The sequence below is a fragment of the Eumetopias jubatus genome, unplaced genomic scaffold (genome assembly GCF_037043125.1).
Source record: "Eumetopias jubatus isolate StellerSeaLion01/CBP00866 unplaced genomic scaffold, mEumJub1_p1.0 scaffold_16, whole genome shotgun sequence".
NCBI classification, from domain to species: domain Eukaryota; kingdom Metazoa; phylum Chordata; class Mammalia; order Carnivora; family Otariidae; genus Eumetopias; species Eumetopias jubatus.
In genome coordinates this window covers 43,372,403-43,395,966 of record NW_028274822.1, presented here as the reverse complement: position 1 = coordinate 43,395,966, position 23,564 = coordinate 43,372,403, and positions in this window count along the sequence as shown.

Below are 23,564 nucleotides of genomic sequence, written 5' to 3'. Positions count from 1 at the left end.
GCTATCTGATGCAGAAACCTTGGCTCTACATGTAACAGAGAGTCCAGGAGCCATGTCTCTATTGTACCCATGTTTATTTTGAAAATCAAAACAAAACAGAGTTATTTGTTTTTGTTGCTTTCTTCTTCCCTACACAAACACACACCTCTTTCATTTTCCAAAACTTAACAAAAAAATTCCTTGAAAATAACCGAGGAGACTGGTAAACCTTTATAATAATCTATGTTAGAAAGTATGATAGATTTGGCAATGATAACGGCAGCAGAATCAGAGAGAAGTTAACTTGGCATTTGATTGGATGTAGGTCTTGCAAGAGAAGGACAGGTCAAAAAGGATTCCTGGTTTTCTGAAAAGAGCTATTGACTACATGGTGTAACAATTTACTGAATCAGGAAAACTGGAGGAGAGGAGATGTTTTGGGGAAAGGATCATGTGTTACATTATTGGGCATACTTTACTTGTGGTGTCTGGGAAATAGCAGGTTAAGTTTTCACCAGAGACATAAAGGTCTGGGGTCAGGACAGGAAGAACGGGCTAGAGGATATGAATTGGGGTTAGTCAGCAAACGAATGATAATCAATGCTAAGTGAATATATGAAATTGAAAGAAAGCGTACCGTGAGAAGAAAATAGGCTGAGAACCAAGTCTTGAAGAAACAGCCTTTAATGGTGAGTGGACAAGGGAGAATCAGCAAAGGGGACTGAGAGACATAAGGCAGATTAGGAGAAAAAATTTCAGAAGGGTTGCAAACCACAGAAGAGAGGACATGAGTTTCACAAAAGAGCAAATGTTTAAGAGTAAAGCCCACCTAAGAGTATTCTACCTAGTGTCTGGATGAATTCAGACATGTGGTAAAATAGCTTAGCAGGATCACGTTAGTTATAATCAAAATAAAGTAGTTTCATGTTCTCTGCATATCAGATCAGTAGTATGAATTTTGAAATCCTGTTACATACATTTCATTTTTAAATTATAGGAAAATTACTTAGATAGTAGATATTTTTATTTGGTAACCAAACTGGTCTATTTATTTAAAAAGATCAGGAACATAATAGCTACCACTTACTGGGCACCTGCCATGTGCTGTATTTATTTCTCATGTTCAAACAGCTATAAATATTATAATCATTTACAGTTGAGTGAACTGAGGCTCAGTTTTGAGACATTTGATACAGGTCACACAGCTAATTCATGGTAGTTAAGGGTCAAATCTAGATCTGGGGTTCTTTATCGAAGAATTCAAACTATTACTATTATACTGAAGTATCAGTAAGTTTTAATAAGGACAAAAACAGAAAAAACACCTCATAAAAGTAGAAGGAAAAAGGGCGCCTGGGTGGCTCAGTCTGTTAAGCGTCTGCCTTCAGCTCAGGTCATGATCCTAAGCTCCTGGGATCGAGCCCCATATCAGGCTCCCTGCTCAGCGGGGAGTCTGCTTCTTCCTTTCCTCTATGTGCTCTCTCTTTCTTTCTCTCTCTCTCAAATAAATAAATAAATCTAAAACTTTTTTTAAAGTAGAAGGAAAAAAGTATCTTCAATCATTGAATATAATTGGAGAAGTATGAAACACCGCTTTCAATCCCAAGCAGTAATTTTTTAATTTCCTAAAAATATTTTCCAATATCCAGTAGCTACGTTCTGTCTATCCTTTGAAGCAGTGGTCTGTGGATTTGCAGCTTATCTTTGTTAAAGAAGGATGCACAGAAGGTATTAAACAGATGTTAGGGTACGAATTCACAAGAACTAACCCACATGCTGGCCAGTGACATAGCAAGACCCAGGGCACGTGCCAGTTCCCTTCCCACACAGTGTATCTTGGTAGGTTTAATGTGAGCGTTGAGTGTATAAACTGTATTGTCTTATGAGCTTCTCCAATATAAGGACCAAAGCTACATGGATAGAGAAAGAAGACATGTTTTCTGCCATGTTAACTCAGGCAGTAGAAATCTCTAATGGTTTATTGGGACCAAAAAAAAGATCAACTGAGCATAAAGTGAGCCAGAAATATTTACTTAATTAAAGACAAATGAAAACAAATTACCTTCTATTCAAAAGGGCAGTTCGGAGAGAGAGACGCAGACAACTGCAAGAAATGTTTCAGATCATAAAACATGAATACACAAAGCATCGAAAACAAAATTACAAAGGGAAATACCCGGTTGCTGTGAGCATGTAGCTGGGATTAGCGTGTGTGGTAATACACGGGGAAGACAGGGTCCGAGGCAGCCATAAACAGCGAAACAGGATAATGAATTCTGGACATCAACTCGCCGTTTCTCTCCTGTGCTCAGCTTAAAACCCCATGACTTCCACATGGCTCACTAGACACCCAGAAACATGATTCTCCTGGAAGTTACTTCTTGCCTGCGGGCAAGAACTTTGCTGGTTGAAGCTGGAACATAACAGGCACAGAGGGACCTTCATCATCAGGCGTGGCAACAGTAGCAATTGGATCAAGGTCTCAGAGCTCTCGTTCACTGAGCCTGAATTTTAGGCTTGGGAACGTCCTCGGTGTGAGAATATTTTCTTCAATTGCTTCCGTACTATCTCAGACAGAGAAGTAATCAGTTCCAGTAAGTGGAGTTAATACATTTCTTCAAAAATCTTACTTGGAGTTACTGTCACTCTGCGTGGAGCTCATGCTTTGGGATGAGAACAAAGAAACCAGCCTGGATTGATTTTGTTACTTTATTCACTTATTTGTTTTGCCAGGGTGGTGATCAAGAGGGAAGATTTGAGAAATGGGGAGATGGACTTTTTAAAGTAATAGAGGACTTTTAGAAAAGCACACATAACAGATGGGATACCAGTGGGAGTACTGGGGAAAAAAAATGGTCTGGAGGAGGAATGCTTGTCAAGTTAAGTTATTAGAACATATTTAGTTAGACAGGCCATAGGTTCGAATGATGTGATTACAGATGGTTGGAAATATTCTGTATATGATGTGATTACCAATGGAATCTAATGACTTATTGAATTTAGAAAAACATCTCCAGGAAATTTATTCGGTAGGGCTTTGTGATCATCGGGGATAGCAATTAATCCAAAAAGCTTAAGAATAATGGAAATGTAATGACTTTAGGACTAAGGCTTCCCATCGAGCCCTGTGTCTGATGCTAAAATACTACAGGACACTGAAGGACACTCTATTTATCTCCCAGTTATGCTTTCATCTTTTTGGCTTCATCCTTTGGCAGCATCTCTATACACAGAGGGGCAGCTCTAGACTCCTCCTTATACCGACTTCTTAGGTGGAAAAAGCATTTCTTCCTTAATGATTACCACAAATTCCTGAAATGGTGTCAAATGGCTTGTGTCACATCTCCAGCCTTGAACAAATCACAGTGTTCCTGGTGGAATATGAGGCTGGTTCTCCCGGATAATGTGAATGCCCTTATTCTTGAAGGTGGGAAGAACCAATCCCACTGAACTACGTGGACTAGGAGTAGGGAAATTTAGGGCAATAATGGACCAACGGGAAGTGGATGCCAGATACCCAGATGACCAGCCTAGAAAGAAGTGTTAGGATACAGGAGAAATGATGAGAAAGTTGTTGAATGATTTCATTGTTGTGGCCAAAGAATCGAGGTGAGCCAAGAACACTGTTTAAATTGAATCAACCAGAACAGAGGGTGTGACTGACATCGAACTCCATAGTTTCCTCAGATAGAGTGCCCTTCTGTCATGAGAAAAATGCAGTGGTTTAGAGGAGTCTTCCTGGGTCCCAAAACAAGCTCCCAAACTTACTAATTCTATGATTTTGAACAAGAGCCTTACCATCACTGTGCCTCCCTTTTCCTCCTTCGTAAAAATATGTGTAACAATACATGGCCTCTCTCCTGGTGCTCTGGTAAGCAGTAACTGAAAATATGAAGTGCTTAGAATGGCACATGGCGCACAGAATTATGTGTTTGCCATTCTTGTTGTTTTTATTAAGGCAATTATAATGAGGAAAACCACAGGCTAATATGAACATGTAGGGACACAGTGTATGATATCAGAAGTTCATCCTTAGACAGGAAGACAGAAGGGATTTGAGTTGAATACAAAGTGTGAGATCATATAGGAAATCACTAACAGCTACTTGGTTGTGGTATTAGCTGGTTCTTTCTCCCTGTTACGTGTTTGTGCCCAGAGTGAAACCAAGTATTTATCAGTTAATTTTTTCTAACTTGTTGCACTGTGGGCATCACTTCCCGGAGGAAATTTGTGGTAAGCAACCTCTAAGATGGCTCCCAATCATCCCTGCTTCCTGATATTCGTGCCTTTGTGTAATTTCTTCCCCTTGGTTGCGGGATGGATTTATTAGCTTCTAATGAATAGGATACGGCAGAATTTGTGTGACAGCTTCTGAGATTTGGTTAGAAAAATGCTATGGCTTCTGTCCTGGGAATGCTTTCTAGATCTCTCCATGTCTCTCTCTGTCTCTGCCTCTGTCTGTCTCTCTCTCTCTGTTTCACTCTCTTGGGTCACTTAACCTGGGGATATCTAGCTGCCATGTTGTGAGACAGCCCTATGGTAAGGACTAAGACCTTTCAATAACCACATGAGCAAAACTGGAAGCAAATCCCTCCACCTCCAAATGAGTCTTCACAGCCCATAGCTCTGACCAACAGCTTAACTGTCCCTTCATGAGAAATCTTGAGGCAGAGGTACTCAGCTAAGCCACATCCTGACCTCTGACCCACAGACACTGTGCAATAATAAATATTTATTTACATAAAACAATAAATACTGCTTTAAGCTTCTAAATTTGGGAGTAATTTGTTATACAGTAATAGATGACTAATAAATCATTTCTAGACTAAAAATAGTAGAACATAATTATCTAGTAGCTTTTGTGACTCAGCATAAGTTACCAGGAAATGTGACACATTTTTGCCTGAACTGATCCCCGTGGCCCTTACTACTATCAAGGAGAGATGAACCCACCCCAAGTAAAGAGAATGGAGGAAGGGTCAACTAATTTACATAATTTTAAAAATAAATACACTTTTACTCTATTCTGACCATAACCTTTATGAGACCATAATATGTATGTCTATATCATGCTATAGAGAGGAGAGGGAGTGCATGCAAAATTATTTGGATGCTTGATTTATATAAATTTAACATGGGGATTAAAATATATACAGGTTGTCATGAAGTTAAGCCACGAGCAGTGAATTAAGTGCCCAAATGACATACTATGACTGAATAGTCACTCCAGCTAATTGGAAAGATTAAAAACTCACTTTGTCTTTTTTTTTAATAACAGAAAATATTTTCATGCCCCCTTTCCTGCTCAGCAAAGAGGAAATTATTTTTAGGCCAACCTGGCAAATTCAATCCAAACCAGTAGCTTTTACTCTACCCCAGGGCAATAAAATATCAGATTCTCTTAGGAAATATGCAATCAAATTCAAGTATCGTTCTCTCAGTCATTGCTCACAATTCAAAGTTTTCTTCCAGAGCTTTCTCCCCAATTCTCTATGCTTGCTCTTTGTCCGAAAACAAGGAAAACAGGGAAGCAGGGATATCTGCTTCTGAGGTTGAGGGAATATGAAGTTGCATGGTTTATTCACTGTCATTTTCTGCAACTTCTGGCATCTGGTGTCTTCATATCACCCTGGGTTGCCTCTGTTGCTGATAAGAAGTAGTGCAGACTACCTTGTAGGACGTTTGATAGTACTTGAGCTGCGCAGCCTCAGTAGCCCTCTGCCACCGCAGGGAATTCTCTATGAAAGCATCACATTCTTTGTGCCTTCCTAAAGTGTTTTTTGCGTGAGCAGGAAGCTGGTTCAACTGCCTGTTGCTGCCCACTGTCTTCTGTGAGCTTATTAGAAATCTTGGAGTCAGAGCCACCTCACCTAGGACTCCCATACATGAACAGGAATTTGGCAGTTTCTAAGGGGAGGGTATTCTCTCCCCCGCCCCCGCTCTCTCCTTTTCTTGAACTGCTTACTCTAGGGGAAGTCAAGCACCATGTTGGTTGGCAGTCCAATGGAAAGGCACATATAAAAGGATTCAAGGTAATAGGCAGTGGAAAGTGCAGAACCTGCAGGGATTTCCCTCATTCCAACGTGTCATGATGAACAGAACCCACATGAGTAAGTTTGGAAGTGGACCAAAGCCCAGAAGAAGCCAAAAATCTTCAGTAGAGTCAAGCTGCCTCTTCATGAAAGATCTAGAGTCAGAGGTACCTATCTAGGTGATGCCCCGGTATCTGGACAACAGAAACTATGAGAATAAATGTTTGTTTTATAAGTGCCAAGTTTTGGAGTAATTTGTTAAACAGCAATGGATAACAAATACACCATGCCTCCCCATAAGTGTTCTCTGTTCTTACTTGAAACTTGGGCACAAACTAGGGAAGCCCTGATCCAGGAATAAGGCTCCCATTATACTTAGTGTCGTTATCCTCAGATGTGAGATCTCTGCACGGTTGACCATACTCTTCACGTGGTCATCATGAAGAGAGAGACAACGGGCAAACCAGGAGAGCAGAGATAGCAACCACTTAAATGACAACTTTACACTATGATGGAACAGAATTCTCTGAGGAAGAGGTCAGTGGAAACTGGTCTTGGGCATGAGGTGGAATTTGTTCTGCCTTAAAGGATTGGAGGATTTGCATAAATAGACTGAAGGTTTATGATCATTTCAGAAAGGAAAAAAAAAAAAACACTTTGTGCAAAAAACATTTAAATCAAAACTTCTCTTGGGAGCAGAGTAGGAAGAACATACTATGTAGAAACCCATAGGAGGAACAGGGTTGTCTCTTGGGCTGCTGAAAGAGATTTTATGGTGCTGGAAGGCTCGGAGTCTGACCATTATCTGTAGACAAAGATATATTTTTGAGTAGAGGAATAAGACAATCAAAGTAATGACTTTGCAAATCAATTCAAAGGCTCTAAAGGTGCAGTTTGCATCTTTAAAGTGGCTAATGATGTTGAACATTTTTTCATATGCTTCTTTGTTGTCTGTATGTTCTTTATATATGAGATATCCTTTCATGTATTCTGTATGTTTTCTAATTAGATTATTTATTTTAATGTATGTCTTGAGAGGTTTTTGTACATTCTAGATACATGTGGTTTGCAATTTTTTTTCTCCCAGTCCATATCTTGGCTTTTTATTCTCTTAAAAGGGTCTTTGACAGAGCAAAACCAAATAAATTTTGACTTAGGTCTAACATTAACTTTTCCTTTTATGGATCATATTTTTGTGACAAGTCTAAGAACTCTTTGTGTAGCCCTAGATGCTGAAGATTTTTTTCAGTGATGTTTTCTGAAAGTTTTATAATTTTATATTTTCCATTTGAGTTCATGACCCACACTGAGTAAATTTTTATATGACATAAGAGACTTAGTCAAGGTTTATTTTTTTCTGCCTATAGATGTCCAATTATTCCAGTACCATTTGTTGAAAAATCTCTCCTCCACTGAATTAATTTTATATCTTTGCAAAAATCAGTTAAAATACTTAAGTGAGTTGCTTTCTATGTTCTGAATTGTGTTCCATTGACTGTGTATCTATCCCTATACCAATAACACACTGTCTTGCTTACTATGGCCATATAGTAAATCTTGAAATGTAATAGACTGTTTCTTTACTCTTTCCTTTCAAAAGATGTTAGCTTTAAATTTGCCTTTTCATATAAATTTAAAAATAATCTGTTTATAACACATTTGCTAGGATTTTGATTGGATTGCATTAAACCTGTGTAAAAATTTAGGGACAATTGGCATCTGTACCAGGTTAAATTTTCCGAACAATGAACATGTTGTGTCTCTCCATTTATATGGCTTATCTTTGGTTTCATTCATTAGCATTTTGCAGTTTTCAAATCCTATACATGTTTAATAGATTTACACCTAAGAATTCCTTTCTTTCCTTTTTTCCCCCAGTGATTTTAAATGGCAAAGTAGCTTTTTCATTTTGTGTTTATTATTCATTACTGATAGAAATGCCTTTCTTACCCTGTTGCTCTTGCTAAAATTTCCAGCACTATGTTGAATAAGAGTGGTCCATGTGACATTATCCCACTGTTCCTGTTTTTAAAGGGAAAGCATCCATCTTTTACCTTTAACTGTACTGTCATCTTTTTTTTTAAAAAGATTTTATTTATGAGAGAGGGAGCACAAGCATGGGGAGTGGCAGAGGGAGAAGGAGAAACAGGTTCCCTGCTGAGCAGGGAGCCGGATGTAGGGCTCAATTCCAGAACCCTGAGATCATAACCTGAGCTGAAGGCAGATGTTTAACCGACTGAGCCACCCAGGTACCCCAGTGTACTGTCATCTATAGATATTTTATATATAGATGCCCTTTATTGAGTTTAAGTACCCTTTATTCCTATTTTTTTTCTGAGAGATTTTATTTGGAATAGGCATTGGGTTTTGCCAAATGCTTTTTCTGCATTGATTAATATGATGTGATATTCCTTCTTTAGCTTTTCAATATGGAGGATTACACTAATTAATTTTTACATATTGAAAAAGGCTTGCATCCTTGTCGTAAACTCTGCTTGGTTATGGAGTATAATCTTTTTCATATATCACTGAATCATGTATGCTAATATTTTAGTAAGGGTCTTTGCATCTGTATTCATGAATGCTATTAGTCTATAGTCTTCTTCTTCTTCTTCTTCTTCTTCTTCTTCTTCTTCTTCTTCTTCTTTTCTTCTTTTTGTACCGTTTTTTACTAATTGTGGTATCAGCAGTAGTAGCTTCATACAATGAATTGGGGAGTGTTCCTTCCTCCTCTATTTTCTGAAAGAGATTGTGTAAAATTAGTGTTAATTCTCTCAATATTTTGTAGAATTCTCAAGTGAAACCACACTGACCTAGAGATTTTTAAATTATGAATTAAATTTCCTTTATAATTATAGGCCAATCAAATAAGATATTCAACATTTGGTGAGTTATGGTTCTTTTGTGTTTTGCAAAGAATTTCATCTAAGTTTTCTAATTTGTGTGGCCAGAGTTGCTTCCAGTATTGCTTTATTATTATCATTATTATTTTTTTATATTTACAGAGCCTGTACTTCTAGCTCTCCTGTATCATTTCTAATGTTGGCAGTTTGTGTCTTCATTCTTTTATTCCTTGTCAATCCTCCTAGAAGTTTGTCAATGTTAATGATCTTTCCAAAGAAATCGTTTTATCTTACTGATATTCACTATTTTCCTTCAATTTTCAATTTCATGTGTATCTACTCTTATTTCCTTTCTGCATGCTTTGAATTTATTTTGCTTTTTTCTTTTTCAGGTTCTTGAAGTGGGAACTTGGATTATTGATTTGATACCTCCCCTCTTTTCTAACTATGAATTTTAGTGCTATTGATGTCCCTCTCCACACTGCTTTAGCTGCATCAATAAATTTTGACATGTATTTTCATCTTCATTCAGCTAAATGCATTTTTTATGTCCCTTGAGATCTTCTCTTTGACCCATGGATTACTTATAAGGGTTTTGTTTAGTCTCCAGATGTTTGGAGATTATTGATATCTTTTTGTTATTGAGTTCTTGTTTGATTCCATTTTGGTCAGAGAACACACTGTATGATTTCAAATCTTTTAAATTTGTTGAGGTTTGTTTTATGGCACAGATATAGTATATCTTGGTATGTTTTCTGAGCTCTTGAAAAGAATATGTATTCCATTGTTGACAGGAGTGGTCTGTAAGTGTCAGTTAGATCCTGTTGGTTGACAGTGTTACTGAGTTTTGTCTATACCCTTGCTAATTTTCTAATTGTTCTATCACTTGTTTAGAAAGGTGTGTTAAAGTCTCCAACTATACTTGTGGATTTGTTTATTTCTTCTTAGTTCTCATATTTTGCTGCTTTGTTTTTTGGTGCATACACATATAGGCATATAGGATTGTTATATCTTGGTGAGTCAACTCTTTTACCATTATATAATGTCCCATTCTGTCTCAAATAATTTTCTTTGTTCTGAAATCTAACTTATCTGAAAATTATATAGCTCCTCTTGCTTTCTTTTTATTAACGTTTTAATATGTCTTTTTTCCCCTTTTATTTTCAACCTGCTTCTATCTTTATATTTGAAGTGGGTTTCTGTGAGATAGCATATAGCTGGGTCATGATTTTTAATCTACTCTGCCGATCTTTGTCTTCTTTTTACTGAAATTAGGCATTTACATTTCACATAGTGATTGTTGTCTTAGGGCTGAAAACTGCAATTTAATTTTATTGCTTTCTCTCTGCTTTTGGTTTCTTTGTTTTAACTTTTCTGCTTTCTGCGGTTTACATGAACATATTTCAGAATACCATTTTGATTTATCTAAAGTGTTTTTGAATGCGTCTCTTTGTATTGCTTTCTTAGTGGTTGCTCTATGTATTCCATTATAGATACACAAGTCCAAGGATGTCGTGATTCTACCTGTCATGTAAAGTATAGAAACCTCATCTCCATCTATGTCTCCTTACCCTCCCAAATTTGTAATTGTATTAAATATTTCCTCTATATACTTTTAGAATCATATCAATAAGCATTGTATTTTTGTATCACTTTTTGAATTTAATTTAGAAAACTTGAGAGAAGAATCTTTTGTATTTACCCATATTTTGCTTACCAAGTTGTTTTTTCTTTCCTTTGATGTTCCAAAATTCCTTCACTTATGTTCCTTTTGTGTTTAAGAGAGCTTACTGTATCCATTCTTTTAGGCTAGGTCTGATGGAGTGAAAGAGTCTTTTAATTTATCTTAATCTGAGAATGTTTTGATTGTTCCTTTCATTCCTTGAGAATATTTTCCCTGGATATAGTATTATGGATTGATAATTCTCTTTCAGCACTTGAAATGTGTCAGGTCACTTCCTTTTGACATCTATGTTTCTTGATGAGAAGTCCTCTCTCACTCAAAAAATATTCCCTCCATAGGGCATATGTTATTTCTTTTTCATGGCTATCAAGATTTTTTTATCTTTAGTTTCAGAAGTTTGACTATGATATTTCTTGATAGAGAATTCTTTGGGTTTAATCCTATTTGGGTTTTGTTCAGCTCTTGAATCTTTAGGTTTCTTTAGGATCATGTCTGTTGCCAAATTTGGGGATTTTTCAGCCATTATTTCTTTGAGTACTTTTTTCATTTCTGCACTCTCTCTCTTCTTCCGTGAGTCTGCAATGCATTTTAAAGGGTAAATGGGAAACACTTATAAGTTTTAATCAAGGAGCTTATATCATTAAGCTTTTAATGAGAAACAAACCATCCTACAACTTAGTGGGTTAAAACAACAATCATTTAATTTGCTCACAACTCTATGGGTTGGCAATTTGAACTGGTCTCAGTAGGGCAGTTTTTACCCCCCTCCCCTGCTCTGCTTTCAGCTGGTCTTACTCATGCATCTTTGGTTGGCTGCTATAATAGCTGGAGGCTAGTTGGTGTACGACGTCTGTCCTGGATGGCTTGTCTTTATTCAAATGTCCTCTCACCTTCCAGCAGACTAAACTGAAATTTCTCACATGGAGATGAAAGTGTTACAAAAGCTATGAGAAGCAAACTCCAATGTGTAAGAACTTTTCAAGATTCTGCTCTTGGTGTGTTTGCTATTGTTCCATTGGCCAGAGTAAGTCATATAACCAACCCAAATTCAAAGGATAAAAAAATGGATTTCAACTTTCAATGTTAGGGAAAGATTTTTGCAATCCAGCTCAGGTCTATAGTGATCAGATTCACCTTTTAAAAAAAGTATTTTATACTGTGAGAGGTATTAGTTGCAGGAAGAAATAGTTGAGGCTGAGAGATCAGATTAGGTAGGAAGAGGGAGAAAATTGGAGATTTAAGATACACTTAGGGGACAGCATTGACAAGTGATTGATTATACATGATTAGAGAAAGAAGGATATGTCATGCATTACTATTAGATTTCTGTCTTGAGCAATTTGTGAATAGTGAAGTGACATTTATTGAATTGGGAACCCTGGAAGTGGCAAGGTTAATGAGTTCAATTTTGGAAAAATTTTATTTGAGGTACTGAAAAGCATCCAAGCGGAAATATAGACTATGTAGTTCCATATAGGGCCAAGATCTTAGAAATGAGTTCTGGACTAAAAGATCTGTAAGTTACCAACTTATTAACCATAGCCTTGGCTACAGGAGTGGGTGAGTTAAATGCTAATATCCATAATAGTTGTATGGTTCTGAAAATATAAAGGAATGGTTCTGAAAATATAAAGGTTCTGAAAATATAAAGGAATGAACAAATTCAGGATTCCATTGAGTTCCATAATCTTTAGCATAGTCATAAAGATACTTTATTTTACTATTTTATTAATATGAATATTTTTAGTATTTGTTTAAAAGAATTGTGTATATATCAAGAGATACATAATTATAAAATCCAATCTCCGTTTTCACCCATGGTGGGAGCTACAGACTTCCATGAGTAAGAAGAGTCAGATGATTATATGTTGGTAACAAGGAGTCAGTGCTATGTGATCACAGGATCATATCCCTCATAGTATTATGTAACTATTAATACAACAACTCCAAATAGAGTCATCCATCTGATCAGGGTTGCCAACTAAAATTCACTCAGTAAAATGATAATACTCAAAAGTATCTGGGATGATATTTGATTTAGTTTCAAACAGTGAGAATTGAACTAAATTTCTGAAGTCCAGATATCATGACCAGCAAAAATTTCTGACCATACATCACTTATGCCATATGCATGTATTTCTTAGAGTGTATGCATTGTTCAACTCTAGGGGTAATCAGAATAAAGTACAAAGATATTTAAAGAAAATTAAATTAAGATATTTTTATCTTGGGATGAAATTTACACATTTTTTTGTGTATATGAAATTGAATAGAATTTGGCATGTTTGAGTAACAGCCCTGTAAATCTAATTTAAAATTCTATTGAGGGCGCCTAGTTGGCTCAGTCATTAAGTGTCTGCCTTCGGCTCCAATCATGATCCCAGCATCCTGGGATCGAGCTCTGCGTGGGGCTCCCTGCTTGGTGGGAGGCCTGCTTCTCCCTCTCCCTCTGCCCTTGCTTGTGTTCCCTCTCTCGCTGTGTCTCTCCGTCAAATAAATAAATAAAATCTTAAAAAAATAAAATAAAATTCTATTGAGTAATTGATTCAGAATGGTGATGTAAGTTAAAATCTTGCTAAGTTAATGTACCATACATTATAAACATTTATACAAACTTAAATTGTACCATATGTATAAGTTAATTGCTTGGATTTATAAAAGTCCCTAATACTTGATAAAGTTTTTTCTCAGAAAATCAAAATGCTTCAAAAAATCTAAAATACATTTTATTTTTAAATTCTGTTTAAAATGTTTGAAGTCATATTCAAAGTCCCTTTAAAGATGACTGTTCGTCTAAATTTATAAGTTGACTAGAATTTGCTAATTGAACTTAAGTACTTGATAAGGGTTTTGAATTTGTAACTTCAGAAAATTAAATTTAAAATAAACATAAAACTCTGTGAGGTCTTTCTTACATACATAATCTACCCTGAACTCACAAAGAATATAAAGGAAATAAGTTAGAATACAAAGGAAATAAGTTAGAAGACTGTTGCATGAAATAAGAACTTCAGTTACTCAGCGGCACAAGAAGAATGGAATTTGGAGGGTTAGTACAATGGGACCTAAAATGGGGCAAGTCCAAAAATATAACCAAAATGAGATGCTGGGGATCTTGAGAGGGAATGAACCTTGTGTTGTATTGAGGTCAATGTTAAATGCAATGTCCAAGAATGTCCAAATTTGACAGCTAGCAAACAGCAAGGCAAAGAGTTGATCTTGCCTCCCATCTCACCAGGCCTTATGGAGTCCCATTTGCAACAAACTCACATTTAGTTCTTTCACTCCCTGTGTTTCCAGTCTTAAATAATGAGGAGTGAGAAAGTTTGTAAGAGTGAGTCTATCCGTGTTGGTTCCGTAGTATGGGAGAATGGGTGCTCAGAGCAAATCATGAGCTCATGAGAACTAATTTTCAACCTACCCATATGAAGCAGACCCATTGTTTTATCCCTTCCTTTCCCCAGAATTGGAAAGATATGTTTGGTATCCTCTTTGTTCATACTCTCTCATTCATACCATGATCCTCAACACACGTGTAAAATTCCATATGTTTTTGAGTCTCATGATACCCTCATTTCTCTCTGTGTTCAACCACTGACACTTTAATTACTCTCTCTGCATTCATTTAAAAAGCAAAATAGCATGTCACTGATAATCTTCCTCTTTTCACTAGGACTTTCCCTATCCTGGGTGACTTCCATCCTTCTAAATAGCAATCAAATCTATTTCTCTCCATCCTACCATCATCTACCCATTACTCCTTCATCCCATCATCATCTCTTTTCTGGGTTATTGCTCCTACCTCCTAACTGATCTTGCTAACTTTGTTTTGTAACTCATTCCTGTCTATTCATCCATCTTCAGTGTTGCTTCTTTGTAAAATGCAAATTAGATCATTGACATCAGGATAGGGTCCAAACTCTTAAACAAGGGTACTTCTTTTGAAGTCAGTTCTTTTTTCACTTCACCTCTCATACTGCCCCACATCCATCTCTATACTCTAGTAAGATTGAAATTCATTGAGTTCTTAAAAAATTCCATGTACTCTTACCTCTAAGTCTCCACATATGTTACTTTCTTCCTGAAATATCAACCTTGCCTCTACCCATAAATTTCACCCTCCACCCTCTCTCTCTGTCTAGTTCTTTCCTATATCTCCAGTAGGTCACAACTTAAATTTTACTTTCTTTATAAAGTTTTCCCTAAAATTTCCCCTAACCCAGGCACCCCACCCTGGATGTAGTGCTCTTATATTTATATCACTAAACCTTTCTCTACGTCCCAATCAGATAATTTATTACAGTTTTTAATGATTGCTTTATTTTTTTTTAGCTTCTTTGATCAGTATATATTTTGAGATGTTAAAAAGAGTTATATTTTCCTAAACATAATATCTCTTCTTTTTACTGTCTGTAAGTAATGGCCTGATGAATAATGTGCTATATTTTAGAAATATTTCCCAGTTTAGGCTAGCACTGTTTCTTTTCTTAATGAAAACCATTTACACTGTAGTAAGATGTGCTTGAAGGAAGTGGAAACCAAGATTCACTGATAATTAAGTTATATTAATAATTACTATTTCATAAGTCCACCTGTGTAGTACTTATATTAATGTATTAAACTTAGCTGGACATATATTAATAAAAACTAACTTTTATTAATCATTATATACTAATCACCATGGCTTCTTGCATGCATTGCTCATTTGCCTTTTCACACTTTATTAAAAAGGCATTGCTCCATTATCACAATTTAAGAAATAGGAAAACTTAAGCTAATAAAACGTAAGTAACTTGCCTCAGGTTTATGATTTATGCAAGTGAGGAAACCAAGGTATACACTCAGGTACTTAGGTGTTAGGGCTTGCCCTCTGAGCCACCCAAATGTTTTAGTAAAAGAATAATCTCAGGGGGTGCCTGGGTGGCTCCGTCAGTTGAGCATCTGCCTTTGGCTGGGGTCATGATCTTGGGGTCCTGGGATCCAGCCCCACCCACATTGGTCCCTCTGCTCAGTGGAGAGTCTGCTTCTCCCTCTCCCTCTCCCTCTGTGATCTCTCTCACTCTCACTCTCTCTGAAATAAATAAAATCTTTAAAAAAAAAGAATAATTTCAGTTTAGGGGTGCCTGTGGGGCTCAGTCAGTTAAGCGTTTGACTCTTGGTTTCTGTTCAGGTCACAATCTCAAGGTCATGATCTCAGGGTCACGATCTCAAGGTCGTAAGATTGAGCCCTGCATCAGGCTCCGTGTTCAGGTTAGAGTCTGCTTGAGATTCTCTCTCTCCCTCTGCCCTTCCCCCAGCTCATGCTCTCTATCTCTCTCTAAAATAAAGAAATTCTTTAAAAAAAAGACTAACCTCAGTATAAGGAGAGAAAGATCATGTTTTATGTATGAAACAATGTAACCTCAAGAAATCAACATTTAAAATGGAAACAAGACCCTTACCTACTAGTTCTCACACTAGCTTCTATTTTGGATTCCATTAATTTATTATCACTTGAGTAGTTCACACTACCTGTCATATTGGACATCATTAGATATTTTTATTTTATGTTGACACTCGCGATAAGAGACATAGGATGGTTGATCTAGAATATAAAAATTGAAGGCACTCCTTGCCATTCTCTTTACTAAAAAGTAACTAAGTAGCTTGTGAAAAATACATTTACTTAATGAGGAAATATCATATGGTCTACCATGGCAACAAAATAAAGCACCTGCCAAGAGCATGTTCAAGAACTATGGATTGTATAGTCTCAAATCCTTAATTAAGTGCACTTTCCTATAAATTCCTTGATGTGTAGTCCATTTTACTAATAGCTACAAATATCTTTGGCACAGAAATGATTCCTTTTGCACTAAACATCACATATGCCAAGGGAATGAGCACAACAGTAGCATAGTAAAACTGATTCTCGCATAGACAGGAACAAAACTCACGTGAGGAAGGTTTACACAGTCCTTGAGTGGGGGTTGAAGGATGGGGTGGCAGGCTGGGAGGAAGAAAGTGGGACACAGTTAATGCATTTCCCATTTTAGGACAAGGATAGGTCTCTGCATTGCTACATTTTCCTTCTTTCCTTCCTTTTTTCCTTCCTTCCTTCCTTCTTTCCTTCCTTCTTTCCTTCCTTCCTTCCTTCCTTCCTTCCTTCCTTCCTTCCTTCCTTCCTTCCTTCCTTCCTTCATCTTTTCTTCCTTTTTTCCTTTCTGCATTATATTAGGGATTCAGATGCATGGATCCAGGGGAGAAACATGTATTTTACTCAAAGAAAGATATGGACCCTGTCAGAAGTGTTTGAACCCAAAGCTCAATTTAAACAGCAAATTAGAAAATCATCTACTCATTCCAATCTATGAATTTAAAACAAACAAAGAAATAGGATATGTGAAACTTTCTTATTCATTTTTGTCTTGATAGTTTGTGTTATGTATATATTTGGAAATAGCCCTCTTTTAAAATGAAAAGGATATCATTCTAAATCATAATTCAAATTTTTTACATAAATCGTGAGACAGCATTAAGTGTAGGAGTTTAGAAGAAAAAACAAATCCTATTTTTACTAACTTCTGTTTGTGTGAATTTTGATAATTTCCTTATTTTCTGGAACTTAAATTTCTCATTGACAAATGAGGACATTGATACTTCTCTTATTTCACAAAGATCAAGGATCAAATTTGAGAAAGCACCTTGTAAATGCTAAAGGATTATGAATATGCTTGTGATTATAATGGTGTGTTGTCTATTATTTTCCCAGCTAAGCCTTCATAACACTTGCAATTACTAAATCAGTATTCATATAGATTATATCATTCAAAAGCCTCCAGAGATCTCTTAATGAGATTATACAAAAGCAAATATTTTATCCAGTATCAGAATGCATCACTTTTGAAAGTTAATGGACCAATTGCCTAATAGAAGCAATAACCATAATGGATTACAAAAGAAAGTGGAAATATCTCTTTCAGTTGACATTCTAAAGGGAGTTAGGTGGGAGGGGAATATTTATTTGGAGTGGATGACAGTGCTCAGAATTGGAAAATGTGCCCTGGAATCTTAAATAAGTTCAAGTAGACAGATGTTTAAAGTTGCATTCATCAAAGCTAAGACAAATGCTTCTCCTATTCGTATTTTAAAACTTTTTTAAAAATCTGATTTATTCACCCTAAAACTTTTCATTTCTCTCAGTATAATTTGCAAAGCTGGTATTGAGCATCTTTAAAATTAAGTCATTCATAGATATTTTCTTTTCTAATCTGTTAATGAAGCCCTTTTATGGAAGCCAAATCTGTATGATTTAAACTATTTTCCTTTCCTTTCCCCTGGAGATTTTTCCAAGGAATACAATTCCTACGAGAGATTTCTTGAAAGATTTTTTTTTCCCCCAAATCTGCAGTCTAACTGTCTGGGAAATCCTGATTACCATACACATTTCTTGGAGATTCACCAGTGCATATCAGCATATTAAAAGATTTGCATCTTCTTGTTCTAGAGGAACATATTTAACTGTTTAAACCAATGTTTTTAAAATTTCTTTGGCTATGGGAAAGCAAAAATTCTCTGAAGTAAGGCTTCCTAAGCTGGATCCCAGGCCCTACCATTGACCTATCTGTGCCCATTTCCTCACCTGTAAAATGTGGATTATAACATACATAGGTCACAGGATTTCTGTAAAGATCACCTGAGGTGACATTTGTAAAGTGATTAGGACATTGCCTGACATATGATTATGCAAGTGTTTACTAAAAATAATATAAACTTTCCTTTATTGCCCTATTTTTTCAGAGCCCTGCTACCTGAGAGACTAGCCAAACTGGGGGGAAAAGAATCAAATTTTAATAGCCCCTAAGAGTGTATCCTCCTTGAGGATCAGAGGAATTAAATAGTTTGCCTGACATAATGGCAGAGGTTCAAACCAGATAAGATTTTGTTCTGGTCCTTTTATTAAACCACTGCATTAAAGGCATCTCTGAGGTATAAACAACAGACATTGTTTCCTGCAACTTTTCCCCAGAAATGTTTGTTCTATTTTCTAAAGTTTGTAAAAGATTTGGGGCAGCTAGGACCAGAAGAATTTTCCTGTCCTTTCAAAACTGGTCCAATTACTCAAAAGTCTTGGCTGCCTTGTCACTTAAATAAAAGGTGAAAATCAACATACATTAAATAAGAGAATTTCAGCCAAATTCTATCCAAATCTTAACCAAAATAAGAATAATTAGAAAGGAATATGATACCTTGATATGGGACTAAGTGGTGGCAGGGAGAGCAGATAATATATGAAAATAATTTCATGACATTTTAGTAAGCAAACAAGCAAGAGTAAATGTAAATCAATCTCCTGTCATAATTTCCTTTTGGTAGTTTAAAGATGATTGGGGAAATGTATTTGCCATTTTAAGTCATCTTGGCTCTTTCCAGTTAAATTTCTGTGATAACTACAATTTTCTACATGCCTGTTTATAAGATTCCTTTTTAACAAGGAATTAAGAAAATCTTGTGATATTATCAGAAAGAAATACACCTAAAGTTCTCCTTATTAAAATAACGTAGTCTATTTCAAAGCATATCTACTTAATTTGCTTGGACAGTGTATGTTAATTATTCGTTTTGTGCTTAACATTGAGCTGGAGTGATAAACATATTTCTTTAACCCTGTTCCAACATTGTTTATAAACTTGCAGGGGAATTATATGTGAGACTTGGGAAGAAAGAGAATTAGTATATAAAATAATTAGAGTGGAATAATTTGGAAAATCCAATCTAATACCAAAATATGTGATAGATCACTAAGACAGACGGAGATCTAATAAATCTGATAGATAGGTTTCCTAGATAAAGGGTATCTCACATCTGGCATAAGCAAGGGTTAGGAGAACAAGGACCTGAATTAAGCATCATGATGTGAATGGTTAAATTTGGATTTGGTCAGGTTATGGAAGTTGTCCAAGGATGGTCTATGGGGTTTGTCATGTGATGGGTTACCTCATGGACTAGTAATTTGGCTGTCCCTTATAACGCAGTGGGGCTTCCTTTATTAAGTGGAAGGATGAACTAAATCAGTCTCCCACATTGTTCTTACATGACTTGCCTCTTATTCCCTGATCTAACTCTCCAATTCATGTTTTACTCTACATTAGTATTTTCAAAATTGTGTTAACCAAAAGCATGTGTAGTAGGTACATTAATAATTTCCTATGTAAGGGGAAAAAATTTAGCCGAGTTAAGTTGGTAAATGGTGGGCTAGGCCAAGTCATACGGTGGGACCCTCAGAACTTCATATTATTCTCATGTCCACATGGATTTGCTATATTTTTTGATTTTAGAAATACATTTTTTTCACAAGAATGCTGTAGGATTGAGTAGTCTAAGAAACAACTTAAAGAAATGCCTAAGAAAAGGATTCCAAAGAGTTTGCCAATAGTGAAATTTTACAAATCAAAGAGTTTTTGAATTGTATTATTCAATAAATACAAATAAAAACATTTCTAGTCAGTATTCTGAATATATTGTCTGTAAGACATTGATCTACTTCACATTCATAAACAATGGCTATATTTTTCAATTTTAGTCTAGAAATTTCACATTCTAAATATGTGTTTATGTTCCTGAACTTTGTATATGCCAAGTAAATAATTCTTAAGATACAGGACATTTAAAAAACAGAATTAGAAAAAAATTGTTTGATTTATTTTGCAGTTATTAGCTATCCTTTATAAGGTACTTTGGTGATCAACTGTATTAGGGGTTAATCCAATAAGCATACATGTGTTTTGTTATGCAAATAAAAATTTGATCTTATAAGACTTTTCTGTTTTTGTGAAAATAGAGACAATATTAGAGAGTGGTATGAACCCTAGGTCTGGAGAGAGAAAATCTGAATTTTTATTCTTGTTCTCCTTCTAAACTGCCATTTGATCATGGGAAAAAAATGAAAGGAGTAGCAGTGGAGTATGCAAGTTCAAAGCATAACCACCGGAGCTCCATGGCCTAACCTGGAAGTGCAGACTATGGCAGATGAACAGTATGATCTCTGACAAGTTATTTAACCTCTCCAGGTCTGTTTCTTGATCTCTTAAAGGGATATTATAATGATAATTACTTCGTAGAACAATTATTGACACATAAAAAACATTGTTTAAATTTGTTATAATTAATAATTATTCTGGGCTTCATTATCTTCAACTAATGGAACTGGACTAGATCTTTTAGGCATTTTGTTGCTAACATTCCTGGATTTCACGAACAATCTCATCAGCAAAGAAATTGAAGCATATCTGCCTTTATGCCAATGAAGAAACTATGTAAACTAGTAAGGAATATGCTAAAATTTTATTCAAGAGGCATGGAATTGGATAAAGAAAATATACCCTCCTCCCTTCTTTTTTGGTAAAGCTCTTTCTCTTTTAATACCCATCCACCCAATAAGACCGTTAAATGCAGAATTATTCAGCTGTTAAGAAAATAAACTCCTCCGGGCACCTGGGTGGCTCAGTCTTTAAGCGTCTGCCTTCGGCTCAGGTCATGATCCCCGGGTCCTGGGATCGAGCCCCGCATCAGGCTCCCTGTTTGGCGGGAAGCCTGCTTCTCCCTCTCCCACTCCCCCTGCTTGTGTTCCCTCTCTCACTGTGTCTCTCTCTGTCAAATAAATAAATAAAATCTTAAAAAAAAAAATAAAATAAAATAAACCCCTCTTTTTACAGCATAGAAGTTCAGTTTGCCTCAATCCAGTTTAGTGATTAAACAATTACTATTTGCAAGGATCTCCACAAAAAAAGAAAAAAAAAACATATAATTGGCTTCTTCTGAATTTATATCTAGTTAAAAATGTAGTTCAGTGGAGCACTCTAGGCAAACTAAGAGCCCTATCCGTTTTCAGCAGAGGATGTTGTATGTGTTGTTCTTGGAGAGGTGAGCAGGATTCAGAGGAGGGAGGGGGATTGGGGATGACACTGTAACACTCCCCAGTGTTAGGGCTGGAATGACATCATGAAGAAGGACGCAAGAAGGAATGTGCAAGAGTTTTTCCAGGTACCATAGATCAGTTAGTCTAAAGCAAGATTTCTTTTTTTTTTTTAAGATTTTATTTATTTGAGAGAGAGAGCATGAGCAGGGAGGAGAGGGAGAAGCAGGCTCCCTGTGAGCAGGGAGCCTGATGCAAGGCTCGATCCCAGGACCCTGGGATCATGACCTGAGCCAAAGGCAGATACTTAGCCTTAGCCGAATGAGCCACCCAAGCGCCCCTAAAGCAAGATTTCTTAAACTTCATCACTATTGACGTTTAAGGCTGGATACTTCCTTGCATTGTAGAGATCTCCTGTGCATTGAAAGATATTTAATAGCATCCCTGACATCAAACAAGCTAGATGGCAATAGCAATCCCTCTCCCACTTGTAACAATCAAACGTGCCTCCTGATATTGTCAAATGTCCCTTAAGGGGGCAAAATCACCCTGGGTTGAAAATCCCTGGGGTAAAGTTACAGAGTATCCAGTGGATAGTTTTGTTTCAAGGAACAGACAGCAGTCTTGAATCCCTGAAGAAAAAAAAAAAAAGCTAACTTCCATAAGAAATTGAGAAGGGAAAGAAAGTTTTCTTTTACTATGGCTGTGATATATGAGTGATTAGATTCAATTATGGCATATAACATAGAAAGGGGAAACATCTAAAGACCAATTATAGACCATGGCAAGACCATCATTCCCTGTCATTAATAAGAGAGAGCATAAGATGAAATTGACCACCTGCCACCATAAGAAAATTCTATTAAAATTTTTAAAATTGATTAAAAGAAAAATCACAACCCACTGTTTCACAATAACTGAAAAAAAGACCATTGAAATCTTGATTTCTCTTTGGCACAACAAGAAGGACTACATATGATATGCACCTTTGATGTACTGCCCTTCACTCTTTGTTTGGGGATCTCAAGCATCTGTCTTGTTTCTGAGCACTGAGAGCAGGGAGTAAGGTAGCTCCACAGTGCATCAACTGTTCAGGCCAGCAAATGTCGGTGATGGGCATTTCCAGTTTAGACAACAGAAAGGGAGGGAGGGTGCAAACATTAATTTTGGGAAGAGGTGAAAGGCCATATATTTTGCTGACCTTTTCAGTGAGGCCTTCAGCCAGTGTCAAATAATCCAAAAGTACTTAGTTTAACCTTTGCTCTGTCAAATTGAGAACAAAACACAATCATGGTCATAAAACCTTTGCCATTGTAGATAAGAAACACAGGTACAAGTTATTATGTGGTAAAAGCATGTATAAATATATTTTTCAAAACAAAATGGAAAAGAAAGAAGATATGTCATACACGGGAATTATAAGAAAAAAGAAGAGTAATTTCTAGTTTTACGAAAATCTATTGCAGTGTTGTTACTTCTATTTTTAGAAAAATCTAATGCAGAGTCTAAAGAGAAATTTTTGTCACTCACTAGATAGAAAATATGACTCTAAATTGTATGCAAAAGCAAGAGAAATCATATCTCTCAAATGAAATTTTGCACTTACACACATGCATGCATGCACACACACCAATTAGGCAACTGAAGGATTACTACGTTCCTGGCAGGGCCTGCCAACTGCTCCATGGTTCTGAATCATGTTCATTGCTCCTATTCAGGTCACTATCTATAATTCAGGCTTATTCAAAAACACTTCACTTTGTCAGTTCTCAGCACACTATTTTTAGTGATAAAAAGTTGCCATTAGGGAGAAAGAAATATGGTTCTCCGTCTTTTGTTAAAAGATACCTATTCTGCAGCAGAAATACTTACATATTTTTCATTTGTTCTCTTGCATTTACTTACACTTTGACATGGAAAACTTGAGGTCTTTTATGGCAAATTATTCCAACCTCACCTTTTTCGTTGTAAAGCTGACTAGATGCTGTTATGTTATCATTATTTTAAATGAAAAGATGTCTTGAAATTCCTTGCTATTTTTATTTTAGGCAGATCATTCAAATCTTTTGAAAGACATTAGTATACCATTTCCAGGGAAGCTTAGTTTATTGAATCTTTCAAATACTCTCTGC